General features: G+C 36.3%; 1 non-coding gene across 1 annotated transcript; it reads left to right on the top strand.

The window, feature by feature from the left end:
- The first annotated feature begins 5,902 nt into the window (after positions 1 to 5,902).
- Trnad-guc lies at positions 5,903 to 5,974 on the top strand. The gene has a single exon. It is a non-coding gene; the product is annotated as a tRNA-Asp (tRNA).
- Positions 5,975 to 21,012: the final 15,038 nt, after the last annotated feature.

Here is a 21,012-nt window from a genome sequence, read left to right as displayed (position 1 = left end):
TGACGAGTCTGATTAGGAATTTATTTTGGTTTTTGTAATCATGTTTTGCGAATTCAACTGTTTCCCTTATGATTTTGTTTTTATTAGTAATGCTAACGGGAATTGAGGGTATGATGTCAATGACTTGCAGATTCGTTAATATTATACGGGGAAGGTAAATTATTTTCATATTATCCCACGATATAGTAATACCGATTAATTAGCACTATCTATGTTTGTTGTTTTAAATATTACGAACTGCATAACGTAATATGCAAAGTAATCGGCGGCTGTGTAAACTAGAGTTCAATTCGTGAGATCAAATATTTTTTTATGCATATCATAGCCAGTAATTTTACAAATAATACAAATAAGTATATGTACTTTTTAATTATTGTATTTATTTATATATAATTTATATTCGTGTTAATTTATTTTAGACTGCAGTAATATGTAACGAAAATAATATGTTTACAATTTTTTTTATTTTAATTTTTATACCGTTTTATTCCAGTACAGTGTTTTACTTTTATGTCACAGATTATGAATGCTAATTTCGAGGTCAACATGATAACAATATTGTTTAAACAAAACTTTTTAGAACGGGACAAATATACTACGATGAAATCGATACTCTTTCTTCCAAACTTTTTTTTACATGTTTATTCTTTATTTATTTAAATGTTGTTTTTTTTTATTTTTATTTTTAAGGAGTTTCAAATATAAACAAGTCACCCCTATAATACAATCGTACTAATATTATAAATGCGAAAGTCTGTGAGGATGTATATTTCATCCTTTTCACGTAACAACTACTAAACGGATTTAGCTGAAACTTTACAGTAATATTGTTTATACATTTACATACATTACATACGATTTATAATTTATCAATTTATCATGATTTTGTGTAATTTGGTCATAATATAACGATACATATCAATTAAGTCGGAAAAAAATATCCCAAAAACTCCTTCACACGGGCGAAGCCGCGGACAATTAAAACATACATAATTTCTTACGCAAGCGTCTAATCGTCCGTAAGGCTTTTTATGCCATGTTGAGCGAAGCTGCAGAGCCGTTTTGCCTCCTTCGATAGAGGGAAAGCTAAAACGCTTTTATTAATTTACTTTTACAATACTCTATTTCTTTATTTATTTATTACACTTTATTGTACACCATGGATAAAAATAATGTAACAAGAAAAGAGAATTAAGTACAAATGGCGGTCTTATCGCACAAGGCAATCTCTTACAGACAACCATGGGATGGATATAAGAGAAAACGGAATAATAAGGGGCAGCATAAGGTGTACGAAGGATATAATTAATTACTTAAAGAGAAAAAAAACCATACATACATACAAATACTACACATACATATAAATAAATACAATTATTGCATAAATACATAAATAAAAAAAATATATATTAAATATTATATAGAATTATATAAATTTCATATTATATTTAAATGTTTTCAGTGATGCTTTACACGTTTTATATTATGTAATGGTTAAGTAGTAGTTATTATAGATAGGAAATAGATATGGTAATAGTATTCAACTGAAGAGCAGCCGCTGAATGTAATGATATCATCGGTTGAATGGCTAATTGACTTAAGTGACATTTTTCGAAAAATTTTAACTGTATTAAAAAACATAGAAAAAAGCTGATTTTAAATATGTATGAAACTTAGTGTCGGTTAAGTCAATTACCCTTTCAACCGTTGATATGATTATATTTACCTTGACTACTTTGGTGGCATAGTTATATTTACAGATAGAGTACTGCTTCGATGTTCCGAGTTCGAATCTCTAGTCAGGCAAAGAGATAGGTTTTTCAGCTCACAGGCAGCCTGGAAGTCAATTTGTGCCCGATGTAGCGATATACTCGCCCTCTGAGAGTTAATATTAATGTTTCAAAATTATTAACCTATTTATAAAATTTATCAAAACGTGAGTAAATTATAACACTGACTGCCATGTGTTAGATTTATCATAACTAAATATTTTTTTTGTTTTACTGGCATCTCTCTCTCTCTTTGATTCGGCCCTACGCCGTGTGGGCGTACTTTTGTCATTGTGATGTGTAAATAAACGTTATCGAACAATTTATGTCTAATCATTTAGTATTTCGCCCTATAAAACCAACATCATACTATGCAGGTTAAATTCTTAGATCAAGTACAAACAGTAATCTGCTCAACTACAACCTGGAGTATGAAATTGTGCATGCTAAATGGTATATTCGCTTCTATTCCATGGGACGTAAATAACATAAGGAAAAAATTTAACTACATTAAAAGAAAAACAGAAAAAAGTGCTGATTTTAAATATGTATGAAACTTGTGTCGCAAAATGTCGCTTAAGACAATTAGCCTTTTAACCATCGATATGTATTATCTAAAGTGCTATTCATTTTACAATGGAATCCACGCGACTAGACTTCCTACATATTACACATTTTCCTTGTAAGCCGCTTTAGAAATCACAATGATCTCAACTTGTTAGTCTAATTAGCTTCTTTATAATTACTTTGAAGGTTACTATTATCATAAGACATTAGATTTTACTCACGGAAGCAAAGGATTATTTTAAAAAAATGAAACGAATGGATAGAAACCAAAATATGACCTAGACTGAAGGTCTCACGACAGCCAGACTACTCTATAAATAGAAGTAATAGAAAATTTATTACATACTACTACAGTATTTCTACTAGTTACAGTAGTATAATCTATTCATATTATAAAACAAAGTCCCCGAAAACTGTCTGTCTGTATGTGTTTAATTTTCTCAAAATCAACTAAATGGATTTTTGTAATTTTTTTACTAAAAGATAGTGCAATTCTTGAGGAAGGTTTATGTTAATATTATTTTACCTGTTGTATGTAAATTGACTGAAATATAATGATTACTGTTGAAGAGGTCGCGTGGTTGTAAAAAATCTCTTGGGTCTATATTTACACGGATAAAACTTGTGACACACTCATTTCCATGCGTGCGAAGCTGTGGGCACTGCTATTAAAATATATATGCTTTTATAAATTATTAAGTTATTTTAATGGGTTCACAAACAATGTTTACACTAAATCAAAATACAAAAATACATTTGCAGTTAATTAAGTCTACAATATGAAAAAGTAAACACTACATGCAAATAAAGAGGACATTGTGCCTAAAAAGAAAAAGAAACAAGAAAAATTACAATAATAAAGAAGTTATGAACAATACTTAAGCTAACGTTTCAAACTATTGCATAATATTACTGTTAGGATATACTTAGTATATTCATTAACTACAAAACAACTAAAGAGGCGACATCCGTTGGCAGTCGACACAACTATGCTGGCTTGTTTAAACAGAATATACACAGGCTGATCTCGGAACGTGTCAGTCGTGGGCCACTATGGCGGGTTTAACACCTTGGCTACGGTATCCATGGGTGCCACCAAGATTACTTCTAGGGAGGTGTATCTGTACAAGTACATACATAATATCATTAAGTTTATATATTTTTGTCAAATATAAATCGCGCGGGTATTTGCATATGCCATGATAAAACCTCTGTGGTGGATAGTTTCCATTATCATTCAGTTATTTTTATTGTGATTTGTTCAGGACAGATGCACGTGCCCCCCCTTGCACCCTTCTCCTGGCGCCCATGACGGTTATTATCCTGGATATAAAACATATCTTACCATCCGCCATGTACTAAAAAATTTATATAATTTAAAAATAGAATTTAAGATTTCTGGAACGAATAGATTACACTATAGATATTTAAATTACATTCATAAGCTATACGTATTAAGTCCTGAAATGGAATGCTTACTTTATCCAATCCATACGAATTTAAAAGTTTTCAGTATCATATTCATCAAAGGCATTGTCTATTTGTGCACTTATTATCCAAATTAACTCTTTCTTTCAACAAACAAACTATCAATTAATTTTGCCATCATAATCTTGAAATTGGTTAATTTGATAAGGAAACACTAACAAGAATATAAGCTACTAATGAATCAATTCGAAGCTAGATCGTGTAAACATTCCAGGAACGCTAGCTTTAATCTAAATCTAAATACTAACACGCTGTCTAGAGCTGACAATAAGACTCAAATAATGTTAATGTAAGTTGGCAGCATGCCACGTTCCGTTTCTCAGTAGGCTGAGTGAATCAACTTTCTTGTCTCGTATTGTGAAATACTAAACAAAAGATAATTAAAAACAATATTTAAGAAATAAATAACAATCGAATAGTTACAGTACAATAATTTTAAAATAAGTTTCGTATCAAAAGAGATTAGACAAGTATAATTTTAAAAAATCTACCATTTTTTTTTTTTAATTAAGGTTATAGCTTAAGGTCCATTTTTCATACATTTTGTTTCACCTTTAATCTGGGTAACTAAACCAGTATTGACAAGTAAAGAATTTGAATTCACGTCTAGTTAGTGATTAGTTCTCGCAGTTGAAAGAAAAACGTAAAAATAATTAATATGCATGGATATTTCGGCCTTTAAAATTTAATACGACGAAATTTTAAGTAATAAGTAGTCTGACTGTTGAAATTTGAAAAACGAATTCCTTTTTTTATTAGGTTGGTAGCTCTTACATTAATTTATTTTTTAGGATATGTCTTACGATTGTTAGCCTGATATGGGTTTATACAATCACTCTGGACTTTGAGTGAGCGTTTTACTCGCTCGCAACCCTTGAAAATTAAGCAACCTGAGGGAACCTAGTAACGGATTAGAAACCTCGGCTCAGGACGGTCAATGAGAGAGGATGAGACATCAACCATTAGGGTAAGTAAATTTTATTTGTGCTAAGTGTAGGTGTATTATAAATTAGGCTAAAACATCTCTAGATTAACTATTTTTCGGATTTTATCGTGTTTTTTTATATTATACTAGCTGTGCCCGCGTGGGAATAAGTGTTTCACCAAGTTTTTCCCGAGTAAATCCCGACCCACTAGATTTTTATCACGCCACCTCTTCAACAGTAATCTTTATATTTCAGTCAATTTACATAAAACCGTAATGTACTATTAACCTAAATCTTCCTCAAGAATTGCACTATGTTTTAGTAAAAACCGTACAAAAATCCATTCAGTAGATTTTGACAAAATCGATCATTACAGACAGATAGCTTTTTGGGGACTTCGTTTTAAAACATGTATAGATAGAAGGATTTTTTTCCAACGTTTCGAAGACTGCTGCCTTCATGGTTACGGGGCGGACTGAGATATTGAACGAGTAGGAATTTAAAACAACTTCTAGACTAGACGGAGCTCCTGTGCTTTCCGGCGTAGTTGCCATGGCTATTATTGTAATCAAATCTAACAACTCACGTGATAGGACATTCAGAGGCGACTCTTGCGCATGTGCCGCCCGTGTGTAATCAATTCCTTGGCGCCCCCTAGGAGACGCGCGGTCAAAATACAATAGGTAAAGACGTTTAGCCACCATATGTCGCCAACACATTCTTGCATACGTCGGACACGTACGGATTACGGAACGGCGAAGAGAATCTGGAGAGACTTGATTGTGGCAACACCGGAGGCAAACGTTCTTGAGACCAATCACCAACGCGATGGACAGACCCGATTAAAGACTCGTCTGCCACCAAGTTCCATAAACTAGTTGAAGATGCGATGAATAGAAATCGGTGGGGACAAATGATCCTTTCAAAATGCGGTACCTCCAATAATGACCACGATCCCAAGTAATTAGGGACTGACTACACATAGAGAAAACTGCCGAGTTCATAATGATTGTCCGTGCGTTTTCGCACTAATCACTTGCAGAGAGCCACATATTACTTTTCCGGCTTATGCAAAAATTATCTAGTCGTTCCGAATCGAATCGACGATTGAAGTATATCTTATATATACGTAATTTCATCTACTAAAATAAGTCTTCGGTAGTATAGTGGTCAGTATCCCCGCCTGTCACGCGGGAGACCGGGGTTCGATTCCCCGCCGGAGAGTACTTTTTATAATTTTAACCATTCAAGTTTATTGTTGGATTACAACGTTCGATTTTTCGTTACTTTCAACTTATAATTATTAAAAAATAAAACAAAGATTTCTAAGATTATTGAAGGAATTGTAGTATGTACGTGGTTCAATAAGAAAACAGCTAAATATAAAGTATATTGGAAAATTAATTTACTTACAGTTTCACATTGCAATAGGAAGGGAGGAGAGAGCAGCGCTCCCTGTGGCAAAAATGAACATTATATTATGTTGCGTTCAATTAATACTAACAATTAAAAACAATACTGTTTATACCTTTGTTAAAAACTGATAATAAAATTGTTTGTAGCATTGTATGGCATTTTACTGCGCCCTTTTTTATTGCTTTGAATGACGAGACGAGCTTGCCGTTGGATGGTAAGCGATACGATCATAAACAGTAGGAACACCAACACCTTGAATTACAAAGTATTGTTTGGTATTCCACTGCGCTCGCCTGAGACATGAGATGTTAAGTCTTATGTCCAGTAGTTACACTACAATGTTCAAACCGGAACATAAGTGACTACACACTGCTTTTCGGCATTACAATGTATTTGGTATTCCACTGCGCTCGCCTGAGACATGAGATGTTAAGTCTTATGTCCAGTTACACTGGCTACAATGTTCAAACCGGAACATAAGTGACTACACACTGCTTTTCGGCATTACAATGTGTTTGGTATTCCACTGCGCTCGCCTGAGACATGAGATGTTAAGTCTTATGCCCAGTAGTTACACTGGCTACAATGTTCAAACCGGAACATAAGCGACTACACACTGCTTTTCGGCATTACAATGTGTTTGGTATTCCACTGCGCTCGCCTGAGACATGAGATGTTAAGTCTTATATCCAGTAGTTACACTACAATGTTCAAACCGGAACATAAGTGACTACACACTGTTTGACAGTAATACATTGCGGTGGTACCTACCCAGGACTCTCACATATGAGAGACCAGTAAACACAGATAAGTACACAGGAAACTGTTCAAGGAAAACCAAATACCAATATATCTTACAGTAAATATCATTGTTTATCTGACTTGAGATAGTTCCGAATGAGTAACAAGATAACGGTTTCAAATGAAAGGCGGGGTGCCAAAACTACTCAGAGTTTATTTTGAACACTCATAGATATTGCAACAACTGTTGACATTGTAGTAAAAGTAATTTTCACTTTTTATCGCGATTTTTATATCATAATTTCGTTTCGAAGATGGCAGCCTCATAGATATTGCAAGTACTAACTTATTTGTATAAACTTCGTGGATTCCAACCGATTTAAAAAAAAGAGATTATCAATTCGACGAGAATTTTATTTGGAAAAATCTTTGTTAAACGCTCTTTTTACAGTAAACATTATATTAGCAAAATAATTACAGAATACAATTTTAGACATTTTTTGACAACGTCCAACTAGAGCGAATAATAGAATAGTCGCCGCGTGGCATATCTTCTCTTCTGCCAGCCTGCCCGCGCAGCGAATACTTCCGACATGTCAAGGAGCGAACATCTTTTTATTTAAATAATATACCTACTTCCAGATTAGCTCCATAGCATTAGACCAAGTCCCTAACCCCTGTATACCACTGGGATACCAACCAAAACCCGCGGTGGACTTCGGCGTATACGGGACGGCCCCGGGGTATCTTGTTGCACTAAGATAGCTGCTCGGAACCGTCCCTTAGCAATACCGAATTGCGGCACCTCTCTAATTGAAGAGGCTAAGATGCCCTCACACGCTAAATTAGAGTCTACGACATCGGGAGATCAACTACCCGCTCTGTCCACCTCAGAGTTGCTGTAGTCGAGGACAGCCCCCCAATGCTCGCTCGCCACTCTCTCTAAGCCACAATTAGTCGCCTCTTACGACAGACAGGGGATACCGTGAATTCTCTAGTTGCCTCCAATGCATTGAGGCTAAGATGTTTTTACTACATAGATACGTTGTCCGAGCTCAGTACTGGCAAGACGAAAGCAAGGTAATTGCCCGACATTCACTTAGTCAACCTCCAACCACTGCCGCGGCTAATTGGCTTACTAACTTTTGTATTTTTATAAATAAAGTGCTTTGCTTTGTTTTTAAACGATGTACAAATTATACTCTAACTGTGAATGAAAAAAGTTTCATTTCATACGTTAGTAATAAGTATACGCTATTTAACTTATTTTTTTTAACTAATAAATGCATTTTATTCGACTGTCATGGCGACGGGGCGGTCGACGCTCGGGCTCATTCGGGCACACTCGGGCCCACTCGGCCGTATCAATGCGAGCCGCTAGGGCTGTGACTATAGTAAATACTGCGCCGTTTTTATGTGCCATTTTGTTAGTGTATGACGTGTCTATTTGTAAAACGTCATTGCATTGAGGGCACTGGCCATCATGGCCGCCCTTGCCGCCATGTTTGTTTAATTTCCCGCGTAAATTCAATTTTAATGGTTCCCTCGACGTTTGTAACATAATAAAATGTATTTTTAATCTCTGTACTATTTCAATGTGTGATATTAAACGATGCGCCATACTTTTTAACTTCAAGCGTTTTCTACAAACGTAACATAGCGTCCAACTTAATCCAAAAATATTTTTGAATTTTTGAAGAGAAACTTCTTTGGAGTCTTTGTGATTTGAAACTCGATGAAATAAAATGCGTTACGATATTTGAAAAAGGAACAGCGTTCAACCATCTTGCGTGCTATTTGTACTCAGAGTATCCTTTTATTCTTTTGTATGTGTTTAATACATGTGTTTGCGCCTGCGTATTTCACAGCTCTAGTATAAAGCAAGCGTGTTGTATTTGTATATTTTTATTTATGTGAATATTTTAACACAAATAAATTAATTTTGCAAGTATGTTTTAGTAACAAATAAACCTTACATTTACAATTCTCCTGATACTTTATCCATCTTAATCTCTCGTAGGCAATTTTTCAGAAGTTTCACTTTTGCCGTGTGAATTGAACATACACTTTTTAATCGTTTTTTTTTAAATAGCGCTAGCAGCATACAGATGACGCTGAGATCGCCAGTTATTATGACATTTTTTGCCGTGCTAACCTCAAAAAAACCAAAATCGTCATTTTTATGTCGTCAGATAGCTTAAAGAAATACTCATCCAATGAACTTACCTAAATAATGGTATCTTGTTTAGAACTTGTTAAAAAAACCTTAAAATAGTTTCTCTATCTCAGTTTTACATACAAAACTATATTTGCAAAACTTCGATTGTCTCGAAATAAGTTTTCCCTGACATACCGCTTTTGCGCTTAGCACGGCAGTTTTGGTAACAGGAATATCTCTTTACACGTCATAGTTTATTTTAAAATCGCAAGTCAAAAACCTAGAATTCTCTTCGAGTAGGTGAACAAGAATTTTACGATGTACTAAGACACTAGACATTGTTCGCTTTATTGAGTCGTTAAACGTTTTTGGCTAAGCTAGACTTTGTAATGCTGTGAAAGTATTTTCAAAAAATATACACATAGACATTAACTATATACACGATTATTCTATAGACACGAACGTTCATATAATATGTACTATGTATAGATTGGTTCTTGATATTTTTATAATAATATCAGCCCTGTATTATATACTTGCCCACTGCTGAGCTCGGGCCTCCTCTACTACAGAGAGGGATTAGGCTTTAGTCCACCACGCTGGCCTAGTGCGGATTCACACACCTTCGAAATTCCTATAGAGAACTTCTCAGATGTGCAGGTTTCCTCACGATGTTTTCCTTCACCGTTAAAGCGAACGATAAATTCACAAAGAATACACACATGATTTTTCTTTTAGAAAAGTCAGAGGTGTGTGCCCTTGGGATTTGAACCTGCGGACATTCGTCTTGGCAGTCCGTTCCACACCCAACTAGGCTATCGCCGCTTTTTTTCGCTTGATATTTTTGCAACACGTAAAATTTTATTTCGTTTTTAAATTGAGTAGTAAACTTTTTTCGTATTTTGCATAGAGTTTATTGGTGTAATTGAGAGAGATCCAGGTGTTCTATATAGCCATAGCCTAGTTTGAACGGACTGCCGAGACGAATGTCCTCAGATTCAAAACCCAAACACACCTCTGACTTTGTTAAAGTTATGTTTGTATATGTGAATTATCGCTTACTTTAACGGTGAAGGAAAACATGGTGAGGCAACCTGCATACCTGAGAAGTTCTCTATAGGAGTTTTGAGAGTGTGGAGTCTGCCCGCACTACAGCGTGGTGGACTAAGGCCTAATCCCTCTCGGTAGAGGAGGCCCGTGCAGTGGAACAGTACATAATACAGGGCTGATATTATAAACTAGCTTTTGCTCGCGGCTCCGCCCGCGTTTTAAAGTTTTTCAGGATAAAGTTTTCCATTATAAAAGTAGTAATTTCCCGGGAGCCTATGTTCTTCCCAGGGTTTCAAACTGTCTCCATACCAAATTTCATCTTAATACGTTGGGTAGTTTTTGAGTTTAAGACGTTCAGGCAGACGGATGCAGCGGGGGACTTTGTTTTATAATATATTTTTATAGAACTCTTTAAGAGGAACAATCCCGTCATACATCATTGTTGCATAACTTTAACCGTTTACGCAGCGCACGCAACGGAAGCTCTCAAAACTAATAAATTGTCCCCGTATTTGCAACATGTTTCATTACTGCTCCGCTCCTATTGGTCATAGCGTGATGATATACAGCCTATTGCACCCCACAAATAAGGGACCATTCAACACAAAAAGAATTTTTCAGTTCGAATCGGTAGTTCCCGAGATTAGCCATTACTGCTCCGCTCCTATTGGGTATAGCGTGATGATATATAGCCTATAGCACTCCACGAACAAAGGCCTATCCAACGCAAAAAGAATTTTTCAATTTGGACCGGTAGTTCCTGAGATTAGCCATTACTGCTCCGCTCCTATTGGGTATAGCGTGATGATATATAGCCTATAGTACTCCACGAACAAAGGGCTATCCAACGCAAAAAGAATTTTTCAGTTTGGACCGGTAGTTCTTGAGATTAGCCATTACTGCTCCGCTCCTATTGGGTATAGCGTGATGATATATAGCCTATAGCACTCCACGAACAAAGGGCTATCCAACGCAAAAAGAATTTTTCAGTTTGGACCGGTAGTTCCTGAGATTAGCGCGTTCAAACAAACAACAACAACAAACTCTTCAGCTTTATATAATAGTATAGATATATTATATAGTGATAGGCCTGCCCTCTATCATGGGACGGAAAGCGAGGCGAAAAAAGCACTAATTACCTTCCCCTTGGGGATAATAAACATAAAAGTGTGTATATTTTATGACTACAGTAAAGTGTTTTTTCTGACACAAATATCAGTTGATTCTATTTATAAATGTTTTCTAAATAAAAATCATGTTGAAATACGCTTCGCAATAAAACTGTCTTCGCGAATCGTAAATCATGTTAGAATAGAAATTCTTTACCCGTTTTTATCGCGGTTTTTATATTTTAATTTACTCCCGACGTTTCGAAGACTATGCAGCCGTAGTCACAGGGGACTGAGGTGTTGTTCATCCGTAAAGTCAAAATTACAAGTTTCCTGTTACATCTATATATATAAAAATGAATCCCTATTTCCCTTGGTCACGCCATCACGCGTGAACGGCTGGACCGATTTCACTATTTTTTTGTTGTTGTGTTTGTTATTGTCAGGATAAGGTTCTTATGGAAGAAAAAAAATCAAAAAGTTGCGCGGAAAATTAGAAAATTTAAGAAAACTTAACAAAAATATTAATTTTATATAACTGTCAATTGTTTGAAATAACTATCAGCGATTGATAGAATGCACGCTGCAAATTTATAGTTAAGACGGGACAACGTACAAAATAATAAACTAAATCAAATATCCGAAACTACCCTATAGTGGAGTCCACATCGAACATGTTAATAACATCATGTGCCAAGTTATATTTATTAAATTAAACTATTTTTCGGATGTTTTAGTTTTCTCCCGACGTTTCGAAGACTTTGCAGCCTTCATGGTCACGGGGGGGACTGAGGTGTTGTTCATCCGCAAAGTCAAAGTTACAATATCTACCTACATTTTACAATTATAGAACTGTTTACACATTTTGTTTTTTCGGCTTTAACAAGGTTATCGTCATGCGGAATTAATTTTACAACAATTATACATGTTTCTGTTACCTGAAGGTATGTGATTAGAGGCGCATAAATACTTATTTATTTTAACACAATTGGGGATTTGCCAAATTGAAAAAAAAAACGAAAGAGGAAGCTTAACATCTACTGGGTGAAAAGGAACGACAAAATGTTATATTGCATGGATTTATTTAGTTTAGACCACTGACGTATATTGTATAGGCACGAACATCCATATTAACTATTTGTGCAAAATCTAAAAAATGGCAACCAAAACGTCACTGTAATTGTGACGTCTCCCGCTCAGAGATCAAAATTAAACATATCTGGGTATATAGCTCAGTGTTAGAGCATTCGACTGCAGATCGAGATGTTCCCGGTTCCAACCTGAGTGGCCCCTAATACCAAACTTTTCTCAACTTGGATTTTGCATAATGTACAATAACTACCATAAATAATAACCATCAGCCGCGTTTTTTGGGACATTCTTAAAGACAGGAGGTCCTTAAATAAATATATTAACACACTTTATATATGTCGCCGCAGCACTGGTGAATTTCCGGAGCGATAGTGGCGCCATCTATTATTACATCGAGGAAGTATTAGAAAAGGAGGGAGGTCGACTGCTGTCAATATAAGGACCGGCCGAGCGACAAGAGCTCAGTCTTGTACGAGTGTTGGTTGAGTCTGGTTGGAGTCTTGTACCAGCCTTGTAACAGTGTAGTAGTCTTGTTTCACGCTCGAACCGAGCACATTGTGTATTCCGCTGGTGTTGCTATGCAGTAAATTGTTATTGAAGTAAAAAGTGTTTCAATAATTGAATAACTGTCTGGAAAATAAATATAGACCGGTGAAACTTTACCGGTCATGTAAAAAAAATAACCAAGTAAACAGTTTCACTACGACATCAGAAGTGGGATCTGATCCTACCGATTTCAAGATCCGCAATCAGAATGTTACGTCCCTATGGAACCAGGACACGAAGACTTTGAGCCCGATATACTGAAAGATAAAATACGAGCGAGCGACTATTGCTTCAACGGACTCCTGATGACTTAGGATCACAAATGTGTTCTTACCATCTTAAGACCCAGTCTAAATGGTTCACTACACGCCTACGCTATGTAGCATACTGTGCAACAATGGAGAACAGTATGTGAATGATAAAATGTCTGCGGGTACCGCGATCCAATTGCTACAGCGTTTCTGTATGGGTGCCGCGCATGGTGTGGAAATTCTACGAAGGCGTCTTGGTTAAAGTGACTACGTGAGTGGCGAATGGCGGTTGATGCCAACTGGCCTATCGCAGAGTATGTCTATCGACGCCTGGAAAGTGTGGTATCGTATGACCCATAACCCTTGTTTGAGGGTTCTGGTTTCAGTTATTTTCTGTAATCTCTGGAAATATTGAAATTTCTTTTTTTTCCAGGAGGTATTAACTGGAAATGATGACCGATTCACTACGTAGGTACATTTGTTTGACAAAGCAATAAAATTGCTGTTTAGAAAGTTTAAAACAAATCTGATTAAGGTCAGAATAGGCCGAACGATATTTCTGTTTTGGTTTTACTTTTGCAGAAATATGTTCGTGATTCATGGCGTGCGCAGACGCGCCTCAGGGGGTGCGGATGCAAAACGACGCGCTCCAGGCTGAGCTAGTCCAAAAACATAGAATTTGGGATGGACCTCCAAGAGCTCTACGAGAACCGTCGAGAACTCTACGAGAATCTCCGAGAACCTACTAACCTTGCAAAATTGATTTTCTTAACGGTTCTGCTTATGTAACAGCTGTGACAAAACAAGTTGCTTATAGTTCAAATTCGTTTATTCCTTAAAAATAATAATCTGGAGAGTGGTACCTCTGAGCTAATTCATGTGTTACCCTTGTGCTAACCACGGGTCCTTGATGTATCCAAAAGTGAACTCTGAGATACCGTTGGGACGCCTTGTGGAGCCGTGATTAGACACGTACACACCACAGATTCTAAATTGACAAAACAGTGCATTAGGGATGTCTTTGTGTACTGTACTTTACAATCTGCGAGAATAAAATATCTGGAGAGTGGCACCTCTGAGCTAAATCATGTGTTACCCTTGAGCTAACCACGGGTCCTTGATGTATCCAAAAGTGAACCCTGAGATACCGTTGGGATGCCTTGTGGAGCCGTGATTAGACACGTGCACACCACAGATTCTAAATTGATAAAACAGCGCATTGAAGGCATCTCTGTGTACTGTCCTTACAATAATAATGATTTCAAAATAAGCAACATGGGTTGTTCACAGTTGTACTAATAAGAGGAAGTACGTTCTATTCTTACAGAATCAAAATCTACTTACGAGAATCAACGAGGCTGGCGCAGAGCGCGCGCCGCCTGTCAGTATGGCCGTGCTGGCGCAAATACAACGGTTCATCACATTTTTCGACTAGTACTCAGTGGAGTGAGCTGTGTCTAACTTACCATATGCCACTCATTAAGAGTGAGCTTTAAGTTTGCCTGTATTCACGAGGAGTGAACATACTACTCGTGAAACCCATGTTCCATATCCAAAGCTATGTTGCTTACAAATAAATTGACTGAGGTGTACTTGGCATTGAGTTGTTGTGTACACCTTGGCAATGAGTTTCTGTTACAGAGAGAGAATGACCCAGCGATGCAGAGCACGCATCGCATTTCAGAATGGCCGTGTCGCCGCAGCACTGGTGAATTTCCGGAGCGATAGTGGCGCCATCTATTATTACATCGAGGAAGTATTAGAAAAGGAGGGAGGTCGACTGCTGTCAATATAAGGACCGGCCGAGCGACAAGAGCTCAGTCTTGTACGAGTGTTGGTTGAGTCTGGTTGGAGTCTTGTACCAGCCTTGTAACAGTGTAGTAGTCTTGTTTCACGCTCGAACCGAGCACATTGTGTATTCCGCTGGTGTTGCTATGCAGTAAATTGTTATTGAAGTAAAAAGTGTTTCAATAATTGAATAACTGTCTGGAAAATAAATATAGACCGGTGAAACTTTACCGGTCATGTAAAAAAAATAACCAAGTAAACAGTTTCACTACGACATATATTATCAACTGTAAATAATCACGCACGCATTAAAAGGAAATGCAAGAAAGCATCATTGCCTAACATACGTCTTGTATAATCTTATATTTCATCTTTTAGAACTATTATTCCACAATGCAACAACCTGAAATGGCATTGGCACGTAAAAAAGTAATAAAGTGTCAAATCTCTTTTGTTTTTTCAACGGCAAATGAGATATTTCGAAGTTCACTTGTTCATTGTTTTTAAAAAAGTGGAAGTGCAATCATGGTTCCTTTGACATTATGGGTTGTTACATATAATTAATACCTATTTGCACAATAAGTTAAAAAATAAATAATATTGATAATGACTACAATACTTAATCTACCTTCAGAAATATTTGTTAAGTAATTTTTGTCAGGCACAATTTTGCAAGAAATTTTCAATGTTTTTATTACCATTTTCGCAGCTTCTAAACTATTTATAATTTAACTAACATATAAAATATTTGTATCGTTGACTGTTAATATTAGATATGGAGAACATAGGCCTTTGGTTTTGCTTTAAAATATTTACATATGGATTGAATTACTTAATGTAGTGCCTACTCATTTTGTCATAGCATCAAATATCGTAACATAAATATTGCATTGAAATATTTCTTAAAGATTTTGGATATTTGCCAAAATTAATTAAACGTTTCTGTGAAGACAAATCATTATAAGATGATCTCAGTATCAAAACGTCTCCGTGTAAGTAATGGCCCATTTGTAAAACTTTGTTAAGTATGTATAACTCGATAAGCAAAACTACCCAGTGTAACTACTGGTCACAATAAGACTTAACTGATGCTTTAGGATGGCGAGCGCAGTGGAATACCAAACAATACTTTGTAATTCAAGGTGTTGGATGGTTTTTCTACTGTTTATTGGCGGTCATTTCGCTTACCACCAGGCGAAAGGTAAGCTCATTTCGTCATTAAAAGCAAGATAAACATACTGCTGCTTAAACAAGTGCACTAGATATGCTTCTGTCGACCCCATCCAAGATAAAGGCATACGTACGGCAATAACCGAAAATAACAAGTTTGTAATAGTAAATTCGGTTTTTTGTAATTAAGGTACATATTAACGTATTGCCGTTTGATTTCCAGACGCGACAATAACCGAAAATAACAAGTTTGTAATTGTAATTTTTTGTAATTGAGGTACATATCAACGTATTGCCGTTTGATTATTAGACACGGTTGCAACAACAGCAAATAAGTTTATAATAGTAGACTTTATATAGGTCGCAGGAACTCGTTGGATGCAGGCCGCTTACGACAGGTCCGTCAGGAAATCTTTAGGAGAGGCCTATGTTCAGCATTAGACTTTATGTGGCTGATGATGGTGATGAATCGTAAACTAACTTTTTTTGTTATTAAAGTACATATTTACGGGTTTTATATTTACTTTACATGTCCTGTGAGACATTAATACTTGTAAAATTTCATAATTCTAGTTCAACGGGAAGTAAATGTTTTGATTCTTTTTGAAATCGCAAAATTTGCGACATAAACGGTCATATCTCGACGGTCCCTACGTATAGTATCGAATCTGCAAAATTGCATTTTGCGGATTCAATACTTTGCGTAGGGGCTGTCGATAATTAAACGGTCCTTATTAAAATGAACTGCAGTTATTTAAGACAAAGAGGATCGAAGTGCTTATCGCCATGGTAATTAACACTAAACAAGCGATGTTTATTCCACAGTCCCTACATAAAGAATTAAATCTGCAAAATGCAATTTTGCAGTTTCGATACTTTACGTAGGGACCGTCGATCTTTTGATCGCGTTGACTTACAAGGTTGATATTTTCACATCTCAAAGAGACTGTAGTCTCGAGTATTTGATATAAATATCGACTTGATATCTTAACGCGTTCTTGAGAATAGGTCATCATTACAGATAGGCTGACGAACAGCAAAATCCTATAAGAGTTTCTGTTGAGATATTGTATGCTAAAAACCATACAAATTACTTATACGAATCTAGCATCCCTTACAAACACATGGAAATATCCTACTAATATTATAAATGCGAAAGTTTTTGAGGATGTATGTATGTTTGTTCCACTTTCACGAAAAAGCTACTGAACGGATTTGGATGAAACTTTACAGTAGTATTGGTTATACATCGGAAGAACACATAGACTATATTTTATAATGATTTTGTGGAATTTGGTCATAATATAATGATACATATCAAGTAAGTCAGAAAAAAAATTGCTATCTTGGCGTACGCTGCCTAAACCGTTGAAGTTAGACAAAGTTGATGTACTGTAGGATTGTTTGTCTTAAATAGTTCTAAATAAAAGTCCACAACAGCATATATCTACCTTTTATGTGGAAGCCACTATGATCAAAATAGTGAACCATAAATATCATTAAATCGGATACTTTTTTTAGCGGGACTTTTATCCCGGAAAAGTCCTTCACTCGGGCGAAGCTGTTAGCAAAAGCTAGTAGACCATAAATTAAATTGATTAAATACCCGACTACCGCCTTCTATACATAATTAAAGTCAAAACAATATTGGCGGCAAAAACAAATCGCCGCTAGCGCCCTCTGCAATAAACAGGTCACGTTTTTCTAAGCTATTTTAAAATACAGTCGTGTCCTTGTGTATATTATGCGCATCCGAATGAAGAAACCTAACCTGCCTCAACAACAAAGTTGTTGAAATAGAATAAATAAAACAAAATTAGATTTGCACGCGCGAAATGTTATTTTAACTTTTTAAGTGCGGGCTTGTGCAGAGAGTGGCGCCATCTTGAACCGCAGAGATAAGTTTGTTGGTGCATAAATAGTTCTAAAGGACAAGGAAGGAGGAATTTATATTTCATTTATGATGACTTTGATCGATGGTAGACAGCTGCTATAAAAAACTATAACATCCGTGTAATATGCAATTCAATTTTTGAATGGAAACGTTCCTTTTATGTCACTATTTTTATGACCAACATTTTTTGTATATAATTCGTTTGGTTTAGTTATCTGATAATAGATGGCGTTGTTAAGTGAACTAATAGATTACATATCAGCGACTTAAACATTACCAAAAGTTTTCCAGACCATTCTATTAGTGGCTGTCTGCTTCCAGCGACTTCGTGTTTTCAAAGTCGCTTAGCATCAACGAACACAACACCTTTTTCAATCAACGGAAAAGAAAAAATCTAATCGCTTCTTAAGTCGTTTAGCATCAGAGGCCTTCCTTGTTTCCTTACTAATTTATAATGTTATTAACTTTTGCTCCAGGCACCGCATGCATGACATAAGTTCCGGGATAAAAGTCCTTCTTTATATTTTCTCGGAATAAAATAGACCATATTTTAAGTTGAACCTCTATCAATGCATTAGTGAAAACTGCATTCAATTCCATGCAATAGTTTTTGCGTGATGCTTGTACAAACATACAGATAGACTGTTCTAAAAACTGTTCTTTTGGCTTCTATAGCTCTAATAAAGACTCATTAGTTTTCCTTCTCCTAATAGTTAAAAAGCGGCGATAGCCTAGTTGGGTGTGGAACGGACTGCCAAGACGAATGTCCGCAGGTTCAAATCCCAAGGGCACACACCTCTGACTTTTCTAAAATCATGTGTGTATTCTTTGTGAATTTATCGTTCGCTTTAACGGTGAAGGAAAGCATCGTGAGGAAACCTACACATCTGAGAAGTTCTCTACAGGAATTTCGAAGGTGTGTGAAGTCTACCAGCACTACAGCGTGGTGGACTAAGGCCTAATCCCTCTCAGTAGTAGAGGAGGCCCGTGCTCAGCAGTGGGCAAGTATATAATACAGGGCTGATATTATTATTTATTATAATAGTTAATGTCTCCCCCGAGGCAATTCTTGTACGCTCGGTCTTCGCTCCGAATGCACGCTCGCACGGGGGAACATTATGCCGCGGCTCTAGGCACATAGTGTAATGTATACCTCTTGCCAAATAGACATTGAGGCCTATAAGGGTTCGCGAACACTCCCCTCCCTCTCCCTTCCAACCATCCTAACAAAGCTCCTCCTTCTTCTCTTCCTTCCCTCTATCCCCTCCCTTCTTCCTACCCGTGACCGAGTAGCTGCGGGTTGGCAGCGTACCGTCCGCTGGCACCCTCAGTGATAGTAGGGCCCACCAAATCTTCATTGGGGCTGCCGTGGTTGCTAAGCCGGGGGATCGCTTGTACGCCGTTAGCAGTGTACCCACGGTGAAATTCACGGCAGTTCACAAAAAAAAAAATAGTTAATGTCTCATTCTTTCCCAGTGATCCAGAACCGAGGTTTGTAACTGGTTAGTGAGTTTCTCTCACCATGGTTGCTAATTCTAAGGGTTACAAGACTTTCCCGCCCTCACACCCACTACAACTCCTGTAAGGATCAGCAGTGGCATTGTATGACACCGAGCGGTGAAGCTCGGCGAGTCTCAGGGAAAACGAATGTCATTATCCCGCAACGAAATTAATCAAATAGAAAGATAGGGAGGAGATGGAAATATTAATTGTCCACTCATTCTAAGGATTGCGAGCGCCTAAAGCTCTCACATAGTCTGTATTTGTATACGCCCTTGTCAAACTAACAAACGTATGCTTTGTTATGCCAAAAAAAACGTATACAGTCTTACTTATAAACTTGTTTTAGCGTTAAGTAGAATTGCTTAAATAGCTGTCAAAACATCACCGGTTCCTAGTTTAAACCTTAAGAGGCAAGATGGCGGGTTTTGATTTACAACTGATCGAGTAAATTTATGTGTTTAACTGAGCATAGCTTTGCGATTTTTATAAGTAACACTGATAATGTACATACATTGAGAGACCTGTTCAGGTATAATGATTAATTATTAAAATTCAATTATATAATTAAAATCATAATTAAACTGATATGTTATTACCAATGTCGTCAATGCCACACCTAGTATTAATATTCTGTAGTACTATTGATATATATTATGTACTACGTACTAGATTTGGCGTTCAGAATATTCACTGTGTTCAAATGAATTGCAAACCATTCAAATTGAATTTAGTATGGTCAATATTGACAGCTTGTGGTTGTGTACGGAGTGGCGCTCATGATATAAGAACTCGAGTCTAAGTGTAAACCTAAATGTGTATGAAAAATATTAGTCAAATAAGTAAATTTGTTGTTCAAGTGAATAAGGGGCCGTTCAGTATTACGTAACGCAATTTTTCTTGTAAAACTTTACGATGCGTTACAGGGGCGGGAGGGGGTTACGTACAAAGCGTTATGTAACATTGTTTTTTTTTATTCAAAAAAATAACAAAAGTGTTTCAGCGACTTTCCGGTATTTTGCGTAAAATAATTATGAATATTAGGAAAAAATGTAAATTTAGAGTTACGTAACTTTGGGGCGGGGGGGGGGCGTACAGGAAAATGTTACGGTGCGTAACTGGGGGGGTTAAAAATCTTCAAAAATTGCGTTACGCAATACTTGAACGGCCCCTAAATAGGTTATAACAGTGACGTTTTGCCATTTTATTTCAGATTTTGAACAAATAGTTTATATGGACGTTCGTGTCTATAGAATATACGTCAATGCTGTAGTACTGTATCTCTGTGACTACTGATTATTATTTAGCATCGAAACTTTGCTGTCGAATTTTTTTAAGTTTACCCACTCAGTCTTATAAATAATTTATTGCCTTACTCTTTTTAATTTCTATAAACTCGTAGTCAACCATCATTTTAATTTATAGTTTTCTCAGCAAGTAAATTTAGGTAATTCTTTATGAGAAAATAAAAAATCTTAAACAAAAAAAAATATTTAAATATACTATAATGTGTATAATGTTTTCAGTATATGGAGTGCTGAATAGTG

This window comes from Manduca sexta, chromosome 1 (genome assembly GCF_014839805.1).
Source record: "Manduca sexta isolate Smith_Timp_Sample1 chromosome 1, JHU_Msex_v1.0, whole genome shotgun sequence".
In the NCBI taxonomy this organism is placed as follows: domain Eukaryota; kingdom Metazoa; phylum Arthropoda; class Insecta; order Lepidoptera; family Sphingidae; genus Manduca; species Manduca sexta.
Note: the sequence above shows the minus strand (reverse complement) of the source record. Positions and strands in the feature narration are given on the sequence as shown.